Here is a 14,930-nt window from a genome sequence, read left to right as displayed (position 1 = left end):
AATACAAAGTCACTCGGCCATTCTATGTATGAGGGGTCATAATTGACCACCAACCGCTTTAACTGCCTGATGGAGTCTCTGGTGCAATTTGCCTACTTCAGTGAACAAATCTGATCTTCCTAGATGCTCTGTTGTCCTTCTCGGGCAGGTGGAGTCTCATATGGGATAAATTACCATAATTGTTAAATGCGCTCACCTACTCAACTCTGTCCTTTTCCTTCTCGGACTTCCTATTTCTTGAATGCGGTTGTTGAAGAGAAAATGCACCGTGTACTAGTAACTGGTCACCTTCATCCTTCGGGTGCATGGGACAGTTCAAGGACGTGAATAGTCGGGTCGGATGGAGGGGAAGAATCAGTCATTGGATCCAACGAATGGACGGCGGAGATGTGCCAACAGGGATATCGGAGGAGGCGGGAGCGGGGTGATCACAGCTTGTTGGATCTCGGGCAGGTAGATCCAATGGCTATCGGACGGAGGAGATGCGTGGGGGTTAGCGGGAAGTATTGATTGCACCGTCGTGGATCGTGGGGTGGTAATCATACAAGGGTGAGTGATCCCACTCGGAGAGAAACATGTGGTAGCAGAGGGGCGGGAAAACCGCTTTTCATCGTGTGTTATCGTGCGGTTGGTTTGCGGATGCGGGAGGAGCGATCGCCATCCGATCGTGGTGGAGGTGATCGGACGGTGGAGGTTCAATCGAGCAGGTTTTCATTGAATGCGGCGGGGAACCGTTGGATCGGGATGCGGTGATCGACGACTATGATCAAAAGGCGACGATGGGTTAAGGAGGCGCAGGGTCGTGTGGGAGCGACGTTATGAGGTTTTAAGCTTAGCGTTCGGGCTTAAAAGCAAAAGTTCTTTTATGTGATTTTTAACAAGAAGCCTGAGAAATGGAGGTGCAAAGAGAATGAGTGAGGTGAAGGGGAAGGTGAGGATAACCGGTGTAGGCCTTTTCTGAGCGAAACAAAGGACCGAGCTCACTTCTGCTCCTTGAATATCAACCACATGTGGCAGAGCTATTAGGTCCCATGCCAGGTGAGAAGAAAGTTATATATAAACCAAACCATGAACAATAAACCAACCATATCTAATTAGACACACATCATTGTGCCAAGAGTGAAAATGATGGGAATAACATTTCTCAGGTGTTGACCTTTTTATTAATGAGGTTTGAGGGAATTGGTTCTGACAGAGCCCCCAATACGACACCCAGCCTTATCCTTTTTTCGACATGACATATGGGTTGGGCAAACCCAAAAAAAAATGGGACCTTGGTAGGGAAGGCCTCATACTTCGTTGAACTCAACAGTGAACCAAGGCCCTGTTGGCTATATAGAGCTGCTAAAATAATGAATTTTAAACCCTATATGATCTTTAAAGCCCTAGCACTTGCAACAATACCCATACTAAGAAGGCTTGAAATTCGAAATAGTTTAGGGAGAATAATGCATTTTTTATTAGTGTGATTCATGCCCTCTACAAGGAAGGAAAATTGTAGATGGAGGATACTAATCTATTAACAAACATGCAATCGTGGGGTTTCTCTCCCAATGTTATTACATATAATACACTCATTGATGGTCACTGTAAGAAGGGTATAATTGGAAAAATGTATGAAGAAAAAGAGCTTCAAGGTTAGTTATAGCACTCTCATAGATGGTTACTACAGGGAAGGAGATGGGGTTGTTGCATTCAAGATGCTTGAGAAAATGAAAGAAAATGGCATTTTTCCCAATTTTTCACTTATTATGCACTAATATATGGACTGTGAAACACAAATAAGACCGAAGAAGCTTTTAACTTGCATGGTGAAATGCAAGAAAAAGGTGTGGTACCTAGCATTATTACTTACAATGCACTCATTAATGGACTTTGAAAAATGGGCAAACAATAAAAGGGGAAGAACTCTTAGATGAAATCACGAGAAAAGATTTGGTTCCCAACTCTGTCACATACAACACACTAATTGATGGATACTGCAAAAAAGGTGAAATTCAAGAGGATTTTTGGTTGCTGGAAAGTATGATTAAGAAAGGTATCCATGCCAATGTCTCCACATACAATTCCCTCATGAATGGATTTTGCAAGATAAGAAAGATGAAAGAGACTGAGAAACTCCTTGATGAAATGGCACAAAAAAATTTCAAATCTGATGTTCTTACATATAATATATTGATCATTGTTGTGTTCCAACAAGGAAGAACCCCAAAGGCTAACAAGCTCTTGAATGAGATGTTGGAAGTATGTCTAGCTCCAAACTATGTGACCTATAATACTTTGATGAATGATTTCTGTGAGGAAGTTGATATTAAGTTGACTTTGAGTCTACACAAGGAAATGGCAAAAAGAGGTCGATGGGCTAACATTGCAACATATAATGTACCCATCAAAGGGTTGTGTAGAAAGGGGAAAATGCAGGATGCTAATGAACTTTTGAATGAGATGTTGGAGAAGGGTATGACCCCTAATCACATCACTTACAATGTAGTTTGAGAAGAAATGATTGAGAAAGGTTTTGTTCCTGACATTGAAGGGCATTTTACTTGATATTGTCTTTAACAACATAGAAAACAATTGAGGTTCTTGATGTTAGTGTAATATGAGGCATGTGTGTAGTTGCTTTGTGATGATGCACTTATGAGGTAACTATTTCAATGGGATTTGAAGGAACTTCAATGCATCCACTGAAAACAAGAACTAGATTCTGAATGAACAATAATGATGAAAGGAAAGATTTTGGCTTTAAATTGTACGATCTCACATACATGGAAACTTTGTTTTGGTAGATTGCAGGGTGATGCTGTAAAATAACTTAGATACTCTGTTTTGGTAGTTATTGCAGGGAAACTCTTCCAAGGAAATTTTCTATTTCAATTTTCCCCTTAATGTTTCTTCCATGTCATGTGTAAAATGTTGATTTTCCAAGGTCTTTTCCTACAAAAGAATCAACATATGGCTATGCTGACTTGTTTTTTTCATTAGGATAACTTCTTATCTATAATTGTTGTTGATTATATTTAAGAAAATTACCCTCTTAAGTATTTGATTTTGAAAACTAATTTGGATGTTTGATACCAGCTAGGGTCATGACCATAATGAACTACAGATACAATCACACATATCACCAAATTGTTATTTGATGATAGAGATCTCTAGTTAGGCAGTACACATCATTTTCTTTTTAAGTTTATCATATTTAGTTTTTAGGTAAATATGGGCCTAAGATGTCGAGTGATACATTACACATAGATACTGAATCCTCGTCCTGACAGGCTGATATGAAATCATATCAAGAAAATAATAAATTAATCTCATGAGTCATTTAGATTATATAAATAATAAATATACCAGGGAATCATCGATTCCCCTTACCTCTTTTATGGGTAAAGGAAATCACTCTTCCTCTAGAAGTAATGGGTGCTAGAGTTGAGGTGGAAGCTGGAGTGAAAGTGAAATGTCTTCTTCTCACTACTTGTCTCTGTGGAGTTACTGCTAGTGAAACACTCTCAATATCCTCCTCCAGAGGTGTTTGCACTGGAAGTGGAACATCCTCCTCCTTTTTCTACCCCTCAATTGCCATATCCTTGAGGCTCAAACAAATTGACATCCTTCTCCAACCACTTAGGTGCATCTTCCATGACAAACCTCTCAGCCTCCAGGATGAGTTGTGGTGTCAATTTCATCCAACAAAATATCTTCTATGTCAATTGTTTTATCAATCTACTTCAACTACAGCCTACGGTTGTAGTACACATAGATAATTCCATTTAGACATTGGGTATGTCACTTGTATGAGGGTCATATTATAATTAGAGAGTGACAGGTCATAACTTAAAAATTTTATTCGAAAATTTCTAACATTTCTAATGGCCAATCGAGAAATATAATAAAGTATAAAAAAGGATCAACAGATTTGTAGAAATTGATTTGAATGCCATCTCTCACGAGAGATTTCAACATCTGTTTTTCTACTTCAGAATGTATGATGATCATCAATAAGGGGTTGGTTGAAAGATACTTCCTCGCCTATACTACCACTATATGATCTCCCTTTTCATAATTTATCAACCTCCTCGAAGCTCGGGCCTTTCATCTTAGGAACTAAAGCAAGTACAAAAAGGAATGCAGCCCCTATACATGTTTTGGATGTGCCCAAAACATCAATAAAACATAGGAATCTCTCTAAAACAATCAAATTAAATATCCAACAAACTGTTGCAGCAATGCCTCCACACATACTTCTATATTTTGAAGGATAAATTTCGGAATTGATTATCCATGGAACTAGTCCCATGCTAGGTGAGAAGAAAATTATATGTAAAAACAAACCAAGAATAACAAGCCATCCATAGCTAATTGGACCCACATCATTGTACCGAGAGTGAAAATGATGGGAATAATATTTCTCGGGTGTTGGCCTTTTTATTAATGAGGTCTGAGGGCATTAGTTCTGCTAGAGCCTCCAATACGGCACCCAGCCTTATCCTTTTCTCGACATGAAACATGGGTTGAACAAACGCAAGAGAAAATGGGACCCTAGTAGGGAGGGCCTCATACTTCATGGAACTCAACAGTGAACTATGGCCCTGTTGGCTATATAAAGATGCTAAAATAATGAATTTTAAACCTTATATGATATTTAAAGCCCTAGCACTTGTAATAGTACCTATGCTAAGAAGGCTTGAAATTCAAAATAGTTTAGGGACAACAATGTGTTTTTTATTAGTGTGATTCATGCCCTCTACAAGGAAGGAAAATTGTAAAAGGAGGCTAACGATATATTAACAGACACAAAATCTGGGAGTTGCTCTTCCAATGTTATTACATATAATACACTCATTGATGGTAATTGTGAGAAGGGTATAATTGGAGAAATTTATAAAGCAAAATAGCTTCTTAACAAAATGTTGGCGAAGGGATTATTTCCTACCTAGGTTACTTACAAAACTCTCGTTGATGGTTACTGCAAGGAAGGAGACGAGGTTGTTGCATTCAAGATGCTTGAGAAAATGAAGGAAAATGGCAGTTTGCCCAATGTTGTCACTTATAATGCACTAATCTATTGACAATTCAATGAGGATAATATCGAAGAATATTTTAACCTTCATGGTGAAATGAAAGAAAAAGGTATGGTACGTAGCATTATTACTTACAATGCACTCATTAATGGAATTTTCAAAAATGAGAAGACAATAAAAGGGGAGAAATCTTAGATGAAATCACGAGAAAAGGTTTGGTTCCCAACTCTGTCACATACAACACACTAATTGATGGGTACTACAGAAAAGATGAAATGCAAGAGTCTTTCTGGTTGTTGGAAAGTATGATTAAGAAAGATATTAATGCCAATGTATCCACATACAATTCACTTATGAATGGCTTTTGCAAGATAAGAAATATGAAAGATACCAAGAAACTCCTTGATGAAATGGCAAAGAAAACTATCAAAGTTGATGTTATTACATATAATATATTGATCAGTGCCTTGTGCCAACAAGGAAGAACCCCAAAGGCTAACAATCTCTTGAATGAGATGTTGGAAGTTGGGCCAACTCCAAACTATGTGACCTATAATACTTTGATGAATGGTTTCTGTGAGGAAGGTGATATTAAGTCATCTTTGAGACTACACAAGGAAATGTAAAAAAGAGGTCGATGGGCTAACATTGCAACATATAATGTACTCATCAAGGGGTTGTGAAGAAAGTGAAAAATGTAGGATGCTAATGAACTTTTGAATGAGATTTTGGAGAGGGGTATGAACCCAAATCACATCACCTACAATGTAGTTCGGGAAGAAATTATTAAGAAATTTTTGTTCCTAAAATTGAAGGGAATTTTACTTGATATTGTATTTAATAGCATAGAAAAAAAATTAGGTTCTTGTTGTCAGTGTAATTCGAGACATGCATGTAGTTTCTCTATGACTATGCACATATGAGGTAACTATTTCAATGGGCTTTGAAGGAACTTCAATGCATCCAGTGAAAACAAGAACTAGATTCTGAGTGAACAACAATGATGACAGGGAATATTTTGGCTTTAAATGTTACGATGTCACATATAGGGAAACTTTGTTTTGGTATATTGCAAGGTGATTCTGTAAAATAAATTAGATACTCTATTTGGTAGTTATTGCAAGGAAACTATTCCAGCGAGCTCTTCTATTACAATTTTCCCCTTAATGTTTATTCCATGTCATGTGTAAAATTTTGATTTTCCAAGGTCTTTTCCCACAAAATAAATAGTAGATGGCTATGTTGACTTGTTTTTTTCATTAGGATAACTTCTTATCTATAACTTTTGTTCATTATATTTAAGGAAATTACCCTCTTAAGTATTTGATTTTGACAAATAATTTAGATGTTTGATACCAGCTAGGGTCATGACCATAATGAACTACATATACAATCACACATACTACCAAATTGCGATTTGATGATAAATATCTCTAGTTATGAAGTAAACATGATTTTCAGGTAAATACGATCCTAAGATGTTGAGTGATACTAAATCCTAGTCCTGATAGGATGATATGAAATTATATCAAGAAAATAATAAATTAATCTCATGAATAATCATCATGAGTCATTTAGATTATATAAATAATAAATATACTATGGAATCATCGATTCCCTTACCTCTTTTATGGGCAAAGGAAATTAGTAATCTTCCTCTAGAAGTAATGGGTGCTGGACTTGAGGTGGAAGTTGGAGTTAAAGTGAAATGTCTTCTGCTCACTACTTATCTATGTGGAGGTACTACCAGTGACACGCTCTCAATCTCCTCCTCCATAGGTGTTTGCACTGGAAGTGGAACATCCTTATCCTTTTTCTACCCCTCAATTGGCATCTTCTTGAGGCTCAAACAAATTGACATCCTTCTCCAACCACTTAGGTGCATCTTCCACAACAAACCTCTCAGCCTCTAGGTTGAGTTGTGGTGTCAACTTCATCCAATAGAATATCTTATGTGTCAGGTGTTTTATCAACCTACTTCAACCACAACCTATGGTTGTAGTACACATAGATCATGCCATTAAGGCATTGGGTATCTGACTTGTATGAGGGTCATATTATAATTAGAGAGTGACAGGTCATAAATTAAAAATTTAATTTGAACATTTCTAACATTTCTAATGGGAAATGGAGAAAGATAATAAAGTACAAAATAAGGATCCACATATTTGTAGCAATTGATTTGAATTCCCTCTCTCATGAGAGATTTCAACATCTAATTTTCTACTTCATAATGTATGACGATCATCAAGAAGGGGTTTTTTAAAAGAATTTTCCTTGCCTATACTACCATTATATGATCTCCCTTGTCATAATTTATCGACCTCCTCGAATCTCCGGCCTTTCATCTTAGAAACAAAAGCAAAGACAAAAAGGAATGTAGCCCCAACAATAGCGTCGAATACTATAAATGTTTTGGATGTGCCCAACACATAGCTAATTAGACCCACATCATTGTACCAAGAGCGAAAATGATGGGAATAATATTTCTCAGGTGTTGGCCTTTCTATTAATGAGGTATGAGGACATTATCTCTGCCAGAGCCCCCAATACGGCACCCAGCCTTATCATTTTTTCAACATGACATATGGGTTGGGAAAACCCAAGCAAAAATGGGACCTTGGTAGGGAAGGCCTCATACTCTGTTGAACTCAACAGTGAATCGAGGCCCTATTGGCTATATAGAGCTGCTAAAATAATAAATTTTAAACCCTATATGATCTTTAAATCCCTAGCACTTGCAATAATACCCCTGCTAAGAAGGCTTGAAATTAAAAATAATTTAGGGAGAAGTGCCTTTTGAAATTTGAAAATAGTTTAGCTTAGGATGTTGTCCATACATATCCAACAAACTATTGCAGCAATGCCTCCACACATACTTCTATATTTTGAAGGATAAATTTTAGAATTGATTGTCCATGGAACTAGTCCCATGCCAGGTGAGAAGAATGCTATATATAAAACCAAATGATGAACAACAAGACAACCATAGCTAATTGGAGCCACATCATTGTACCAAGAGTGAAAATGATGGGAATAATATTTCTCAGGTGTTGGCCTTTTTATTAATGAGGTATGAGGGCATTAGTTCTTCCAGAGCCCCTAATATAGCACCCAACCTTATCCTTTTTTTGACATGACATATGGGTTGGACAAACCCAAGCGAAAATGGGACCTTGGTAGTGAAGGCCTCGTACTTCGTTGAACTCAACAGTGAACCGAGGCCCTATTGGCTATATAGAGTTGCTAAAATAATGAATTTTAAACCCTATATGATCTTTAAATTGCTATAACTTTCAATAGTACCCTTGCTAAGAAGGCTTGAAATTTGAAATAGTTAGGGAGAAGTGTCTTTTGAAATTCAAAAATATTTTAGCTTAGGATGTTGTCCATACATTGAGTCATGAGAAGTTACTACAGATTACTCAAGCACTCGATAATGCATGAGTCTTTCTTCCAATTCTTCATCATCTGATGACTCATAAACATCATCCTCATCTATAGTTGGTTTCATAGGTTGTGCTTCCATGTTAGAGTCATCATCACCATGTTCAAACTCTTGACAAACAAGGATATGGAAGTCTAGCTTATCATCACATTCAACAATGTCATCCTCATCATCATCAAAAGAAACATCGTCTTCCTCACCATGGAGTGCTAGCTTCCTAGCCACTTTTTGTCTCCAACCATATCCAATGCTTTGCAAAATATCACTAGTTTTGGCAGTATCTTGTTCTTCAAGCCATTTCCAATGAATTTTATCTCGTTTCCATTGATCGACTAGATGCTCTTCTTCAACAATTGCCACTAAATCCTTTAAGTCTTCATTTTTATCTTCCTCGGAGTTATCATCCTCATCATGCCTCATTAGAATATCCCTGATCCAGGTGGATATTGGTGGCCACCCACCTATCCCACTTGGAACTGCACAACTGTCTCTTTCGGTTTTTCAGTTTCTGTAATTGTAGCACAATTTACTATTTTTAGCAGTTTTTCTTAGGTCCTAAACATCCGGAGCCATTTTGAGGCCCTAAACAACGTTTTTTGGGAAATCTGGGAGCAACATGGGTCCATGGACTGATGTTGCTCTTCCCAAAGTTGTAGTGCTCGGATAGATCTTTCTAACGAGCTATTGTACGCGTCAAATGAAGATCGGGTGCCAAAGTTACGACCCCGGGAAGTTGATGTACCAACTTACCCAAAACGGGGCCCACAATTTGGCGTTTCATCTTCTAGGGTTAGGTTTTGGGATGTTAAGGGTTTCCCATTGTTTCTAAACAATAAATAGGCCTTCGAGCCTCATTGTAACATAGTTTAGAGGCATGTAACCACCACATCTCTTCTCAGAGATAAGCTACCATCGCCCTAGCTGGTGTATTTCCATTTATGTTTGTAAGCATATTTCAGTATTTTACATTAATGAAATGAAGTATTATTTCCGCTGCATCTCTGTGTTTATGCGTATCTATGTAATTTGTTGTGTTCCTGCTTAAATCCGGATCAGTGGTATCGGAGTGATATGATTTTTCTCTGTTTTTCTTTGCATTTCCCCAATGAGGTTGGGATATAAGGATTTAGGGCTTGAACTGGTCGAACCTTTACAAGACCAGCCTCGCAAATCTCGTCGGCCTCCCATGGTAGATGAAAATAATGACGAGGGGGTAGGTGATCCTATCAAAATCTTGCTCAAAGAAGCCCTCGAGTGACAAAGGAATGCGATGATGGACAGCTTTGCCCAGATCCTTCAGCAGCTACCCAAAGGTGACGCATCGGCTTCCAGTAGCTACTCTAGAAACACCACACCGTTTAAGGTACAAGTTAATTTTGAAATCCCCATATTCGAAGGTCAGATAGATGCAAATGCCATAGATATATGGTTAAATTTGCTAGAGGGTTATTTTTTTGTTCATGAATTTTTGAGTCGGGAAAAGATTGTTTTCGCTCTTCTCAAAGCAGCCCCCCACATCAAGGAATGGTGGGAAACCTACTATGAGCAGAAGGATGAAAGTATGAACTCACTGTTCTCAGTCACAACCAATTGGAATTCCTTCTAGGACGTCGTCAAGGAGTAGTACTACCCTGTCAAAAGCTATGACGACAAATACATAAAGTGGACCACGCTGCGGTAAGGACGGGACAAAGATGTGCCAGAGTTCACAAACATTTTTCATACCCTTCGCACACAATTGGGTATCAAAGATTCTGAGCTGCATCTAGTACTCAAATGCCACAGCTGCCTACATAGATACATCCACGAAGAGGTGGAGTTCCTGAACATCTCCTCGCTCAGCACGGCATACCGATGCGCCGTCAAGATCGAGTAGAAGTTTAAACAAAAGAAGCGAGACTTTGGATCTGCGAATTCGAAGACCAAAGGACAAAGCCAAAGTGGGGTGACCTAAGACAGCCCCTCGAAGCCGCAAGAAAAGTACAACACCATGAAGTTGAAGAAGGACACAGGAAAGTGGTGTGAGTTCCACAAGAGCCCCACTCACAACACAAGTGAGTTTCAGACCAAGCAGTCGCTGGTGGCCGAGTTGAAGGCTTCAAAATCAGATGGATGTTCCGACCCTGAGTCAGAACCCAACAAGGGGAATGGCAAAGGGAAGCAGATCATTGATGCAGAGCCCAATCTCACTATTTCCACCGCCAAGATCAAGAAGAATAAGCCCGAAGATCCAGAGGAGGGGGAGTGTCTTTTCCACTCACAGAAGTGGGTGAAGGCTTCACCGCTGCAATTCATTATTGACAGTGGGAGCCGAAAGAACCTCATTTCAGCAGAGGTCATGAAGTGGTTGGGCCTACCGACTACACCACACCCGTAGTCATACAATATTGGGTGGCTTCACCAAGGACGAGATCTCCATGTTCGCCAACAGTGCTGCCTGCCTTACAACATCAAACCCTTCACATATGAGGTATTGTGTGATGTTACACCTCTGGATGTTTGTGATGTACTATTAGGCCAGCCATACTTGTGGAGGCGACATGCTGTGTATGAATCAAGGCCTCGTGCTGTCATTATTTCTTCGGGTAATTCATTATACAAGATACCGAAGGTAGCCCCACCTACTACCACCTCTTTGATCACTGTCAAGAATGGCAACAAGCACATCTCTCAGACTAGGAAATTCATTTTATGTCTGGTTCACTCCCAAAGTAAGGGGAAGATCATCACCACATCCATGACCCCTGTGAAGGGTTCCTTCACGCAGCAGCAACAACAAAGGGATATGGTCATGACAGAACACAGGAACAACTTCTCCTCACCCACAGGGGTACCACACAAGCTTTAGGTGGGAAACAAAGTCTGGTTACATCTACAAAAAGAATGCCTTACAAGAGCCCATCAGAAGTTCCGACCACGCCGACATGGTCCTTACACCATTACCAAGGTTGTGGGAAATAATGCTTTGGAGCACAAAATTCCTCCATTCCTTTGCCTGCACCAAGTGTTTAATGTGTCTACCCTCGACCATGCTTCCCACCATTACTGGACACATCTGAGATTGCAGAATAGGTCACCAAGGACCAAGTTCAACAGATGGAGGAACTCAATGCAATGGGGGCCATTGCTTCCTAATGGGGGAGGAATGATCCAAGTGGATTGTTGCGGTCACCCACCTATCCCACTTGGACCCCCACAACTGTCTCTTTCAGTTTTTCAGTTTCTGTAATTGTAGCACAATTCACTATTTTTAGTAGTTTTTCTCGGGTCCTGGACTTCCGGAGCCATTTTGAGGCCCTAAATGACGTTTTTTGGGAAATCTGGGAGCAACATGGATCCATGGATCAATGTTTTTGTTCCCAAAGTTGTAGTGCTCGGATAGATCTTTCTAACGAGCTATTGTACACGTCAAACGAAGATTGGGTGCCAAAGTTACGACCCCGGGAAGTTGATGTACCAACTTACCCAAAATGGGGCCCACAATTTGGAGTTTCATCTTCTAGGGTTAGGTTTTGGGATGTTAAGGGTTTTCCATTGTTTATCAACAATAAATAGGCCTTCGAGCCTCATTGTAACACAGTTCAGAGACATGTAGCCACCACATATATTCTCAGAGATAAGCTACCATCGCGTTAGCTGGTGTATTTCCATTTATGTTTGTAAGCATATTTCAGTATTTTACATTAATGAAATGAATTATTATTTCCACTGCATCTCTGTGTTTATGCATATCTATGTAATTTGCTGTGTTCCTTCTTAGATCTGGTTCAGTGGTATCAGAGTGGTTCGCTTTTTCTCTGTTTTTCTTTGCATGTCCCCAACGAGGTTGGGATATAAGGAGTTAGCGCTTGAATTGGTCAAACCTTTGCAAGACCAGCCTCACAAATTCCGCCGGCCTCCCATGGCAAATGAAAAGAAAGACAAAGCGGTAGGAGATTCTATCAAAATCTTGCTCGAAGAAGCCCTTGAGTGACAAAGGAACACAATGATGGATAGCTTTGCCCATATCCTTCAGCGACTACCCAGAGGCGACACATCAGCTTCCAGCAGCTACTCTGGAAATGCCACATCATTTAAGGTACAAGTTAATTTTGAAATCCCCATATTTGAGGGTCAGATAGACGCAAATGTCGTAGATAAATGGTGAAATCTGCTAGAGGGGTATTTTTCTATTCATGAATTTTCGAGTCGAGGAAATATTGTTTTAGCTCTTCTCAAAGCAGCCGCCCATGTCAAGGATTGGTGGGAAACCTACTGCTAGCAGAAGGATGAAAGTACGAACTCAGTGTTCTCAACCACACCCACTTGGAATTCCTTCCGGGATGCCATCAAGGAGCAGTACTACCCTTTCAAAAGCTATGAGGACAAATACATGAAGTGGACCACGCTGCGGCAGGGACGAGACCAAGATGTGCCGAAGTTCAAAAACATCTTTCATACCCTTCGCACACAGTTAGGTATCAAAGATTACGAGTTGCATTTGGTACTCAAATACCGCAGCTGCCTACACAAATACATCCAGGAAGAGATGGAGTTCCTAAACATCTCCTCACTCAACACGACGTACCAATACGCAATCAAGATCGAGCAGAAGTTTAAACAGAAGAAGCGAGACTTTGGATCTGTGAATCTGAAGAGCAAAGGACAAAGCCAAGGTGGGGTGACCTAAGACAACCCGTCAAAGCTACAAGAAAAGAACAACACCATGAAGTCAAAGAAGGAAACAAGAAAGTGGTGTGAGTTCCACAAGAGCCCCACTCACAACACAAGTGAGTGTTGAACCAAGCAGTCACTAGTGGCCGAGTTGAAGGCTTCAGAATCAGATGCATGTTCCGACCCTGAGTCAGAACCTGACAAGGGGAATGGCAAAGGGAAGTAGATCATTAATGTGGAGCCCAACGTCACTGTTGCCATCGCCAAGATCCAGAAGAATGAACCCGAAGATCTAGAGGAGGGGGAGCATCTTTTTCACTCACAGATGTGGGTGAATGGTTCGCCGCTGCAATTCATTATTGACAGTGGGAGCCAAAAGAACCTCATTCCAACAGAGGTCATGAGGCAATTGGGCCTACCGACTACACCACACCCATAGTCATACAGTATCGGGTGGCTTCACCAAGGACAAGATCTCCATGTTCACCAGTAGTGCCACGTGCCTTACAGCATTAAACCTTTCACAGACGAGGTATTGTGTGATGTTACAGCTCTGGATGTTTGTGATGTACTATTAGGCCAGCCATACTTGTAGAGGCGACATGCTATGTATGAGTCAAGGCCTTGTGCTGTCATTATTTCTTTGGGTAATTCATTATACAGGATACTGGAGGTAGCCCCACCTACTACCACCTCTTTGATCACTGCCAAGAAAGGCAACAAGCTCATCTCCCAGACTAGGAAATTCATTTTTTGTCTAGCTCACTCCCAAAGTAAGGGGAAGATCGTGACCACATCCATGACCCCCATGAAGGGTTCCTCCACGCAACAGTAGCAGTAAAGGGATACGGTCATGACAGAACACAAAAACAACTTCTTCTCACCCATAGGGGTACCACACAAGGTTCAGGTGGGCAACAAAGTCTGGTTGCATCTGTAGAAAAAATGCCTTACAAGAGCCCATCAGAAGCTCCAACCACGTCGACATGGTCCTTACACCATTACCAAGGCTATGGGAAATAACGCTTTGGAGCACAACATTCCTCCATTCCTTCGCCTGCACCAAGTATTCAATGTGTACCACCCTCGACCATGCTTCCCACCATTACTAGACACATCTGAGATTGCAGAACAACTCACCAGGGATCAAGTTCAGCAAATGGAGGAACTCAACACAATGGGGACCATTGCTTCCTAAGGGGGGAGGAATGATCCAGGGGGATGTTGGTGGCCACCCACCTATCCCACTTGGACCCCCACAACTGTCTCTTTCAGTTTTTCAGTTTCCCTAATTGTAGCACAATTTACTATTTTTAGCAGTTTTTCTCGGGTCTTGAACTTCCAAAGCCATTTTGAGGCCCTAAACGATGTCTTTTGGGAAATATGTGAGCAACATGGGTCCATGAATTGATGTTTCTCTTCCCAAAGTTGTAGTGCTTGGATAGATCTCTCTAACGAGCTATTGTACGCATCAAACGAAGATCGGGTGCCAAAGTTACAACCCTGGGAAGTTGATGTACCAACTTACCCAAAACGGGGCCCACAATTTGGCGTTTCATCTTATAGGGTTAGGTTTTAGGATGTTAAGGGTTTTACATTATTTCTAAACAATAAATAGGCCTTCAAGCCTCATTGTAACACAGTTCAGAGGCATGTAGCTGCCACATCTCTTCTTAGAGATAAGCTACCATCGCCCTAGCTGGTGTATTTCCATTTATGTTTGTAAGCATATTTCAATATTTTACATTAATGAAATGAAGTATTATTTCCACTACATCTCTGTGTTTATGCGTATCTATGTAATTTGT

The 14,930-nt window shown here is 40.2% G+C and overlaps 2 pseudogenes; both read left to right on the top strand.

Annotated features, from left to right (window-relative positions):
- Positions 1 to 340: 340 nt before the first annotated feature.
- LOC149159629 (uncharacterized) lies at positions 341 to 2,550 on the top strand (annotated as a pseudogene).
- A 2,033-nt stretch (positions 2,551 to 4,583) lies between these two features.
- LOC149159628 (uncharacterized) lies at positions 4,584 to 5,850 on the top strand (annotated as a pseudogene).
- Positions 5,851 to 14,930: the final 9,080 nt, after the last annotated feature.

Source organism: Pinus tabuliformis, chromosome 5_2 (assembly GCF_031772625.1).
Source record: "Pinus tabuliformis cultivar Carrire ecotype Pingquan chromosome 5_2, CPIR1, whole genome shotgun sequence".
NCBI lineage: Eukaryota > Viridiplantae > Streptophyta > Pinopsida > Pinales > Pinaceae > Pinus > Pinus tabuliformis.
The sequence above is the reverse complement of the archived record's forward strand: the minus strand, read 5'-3'. Positions and strand labels throughout refer to the sequence as shown.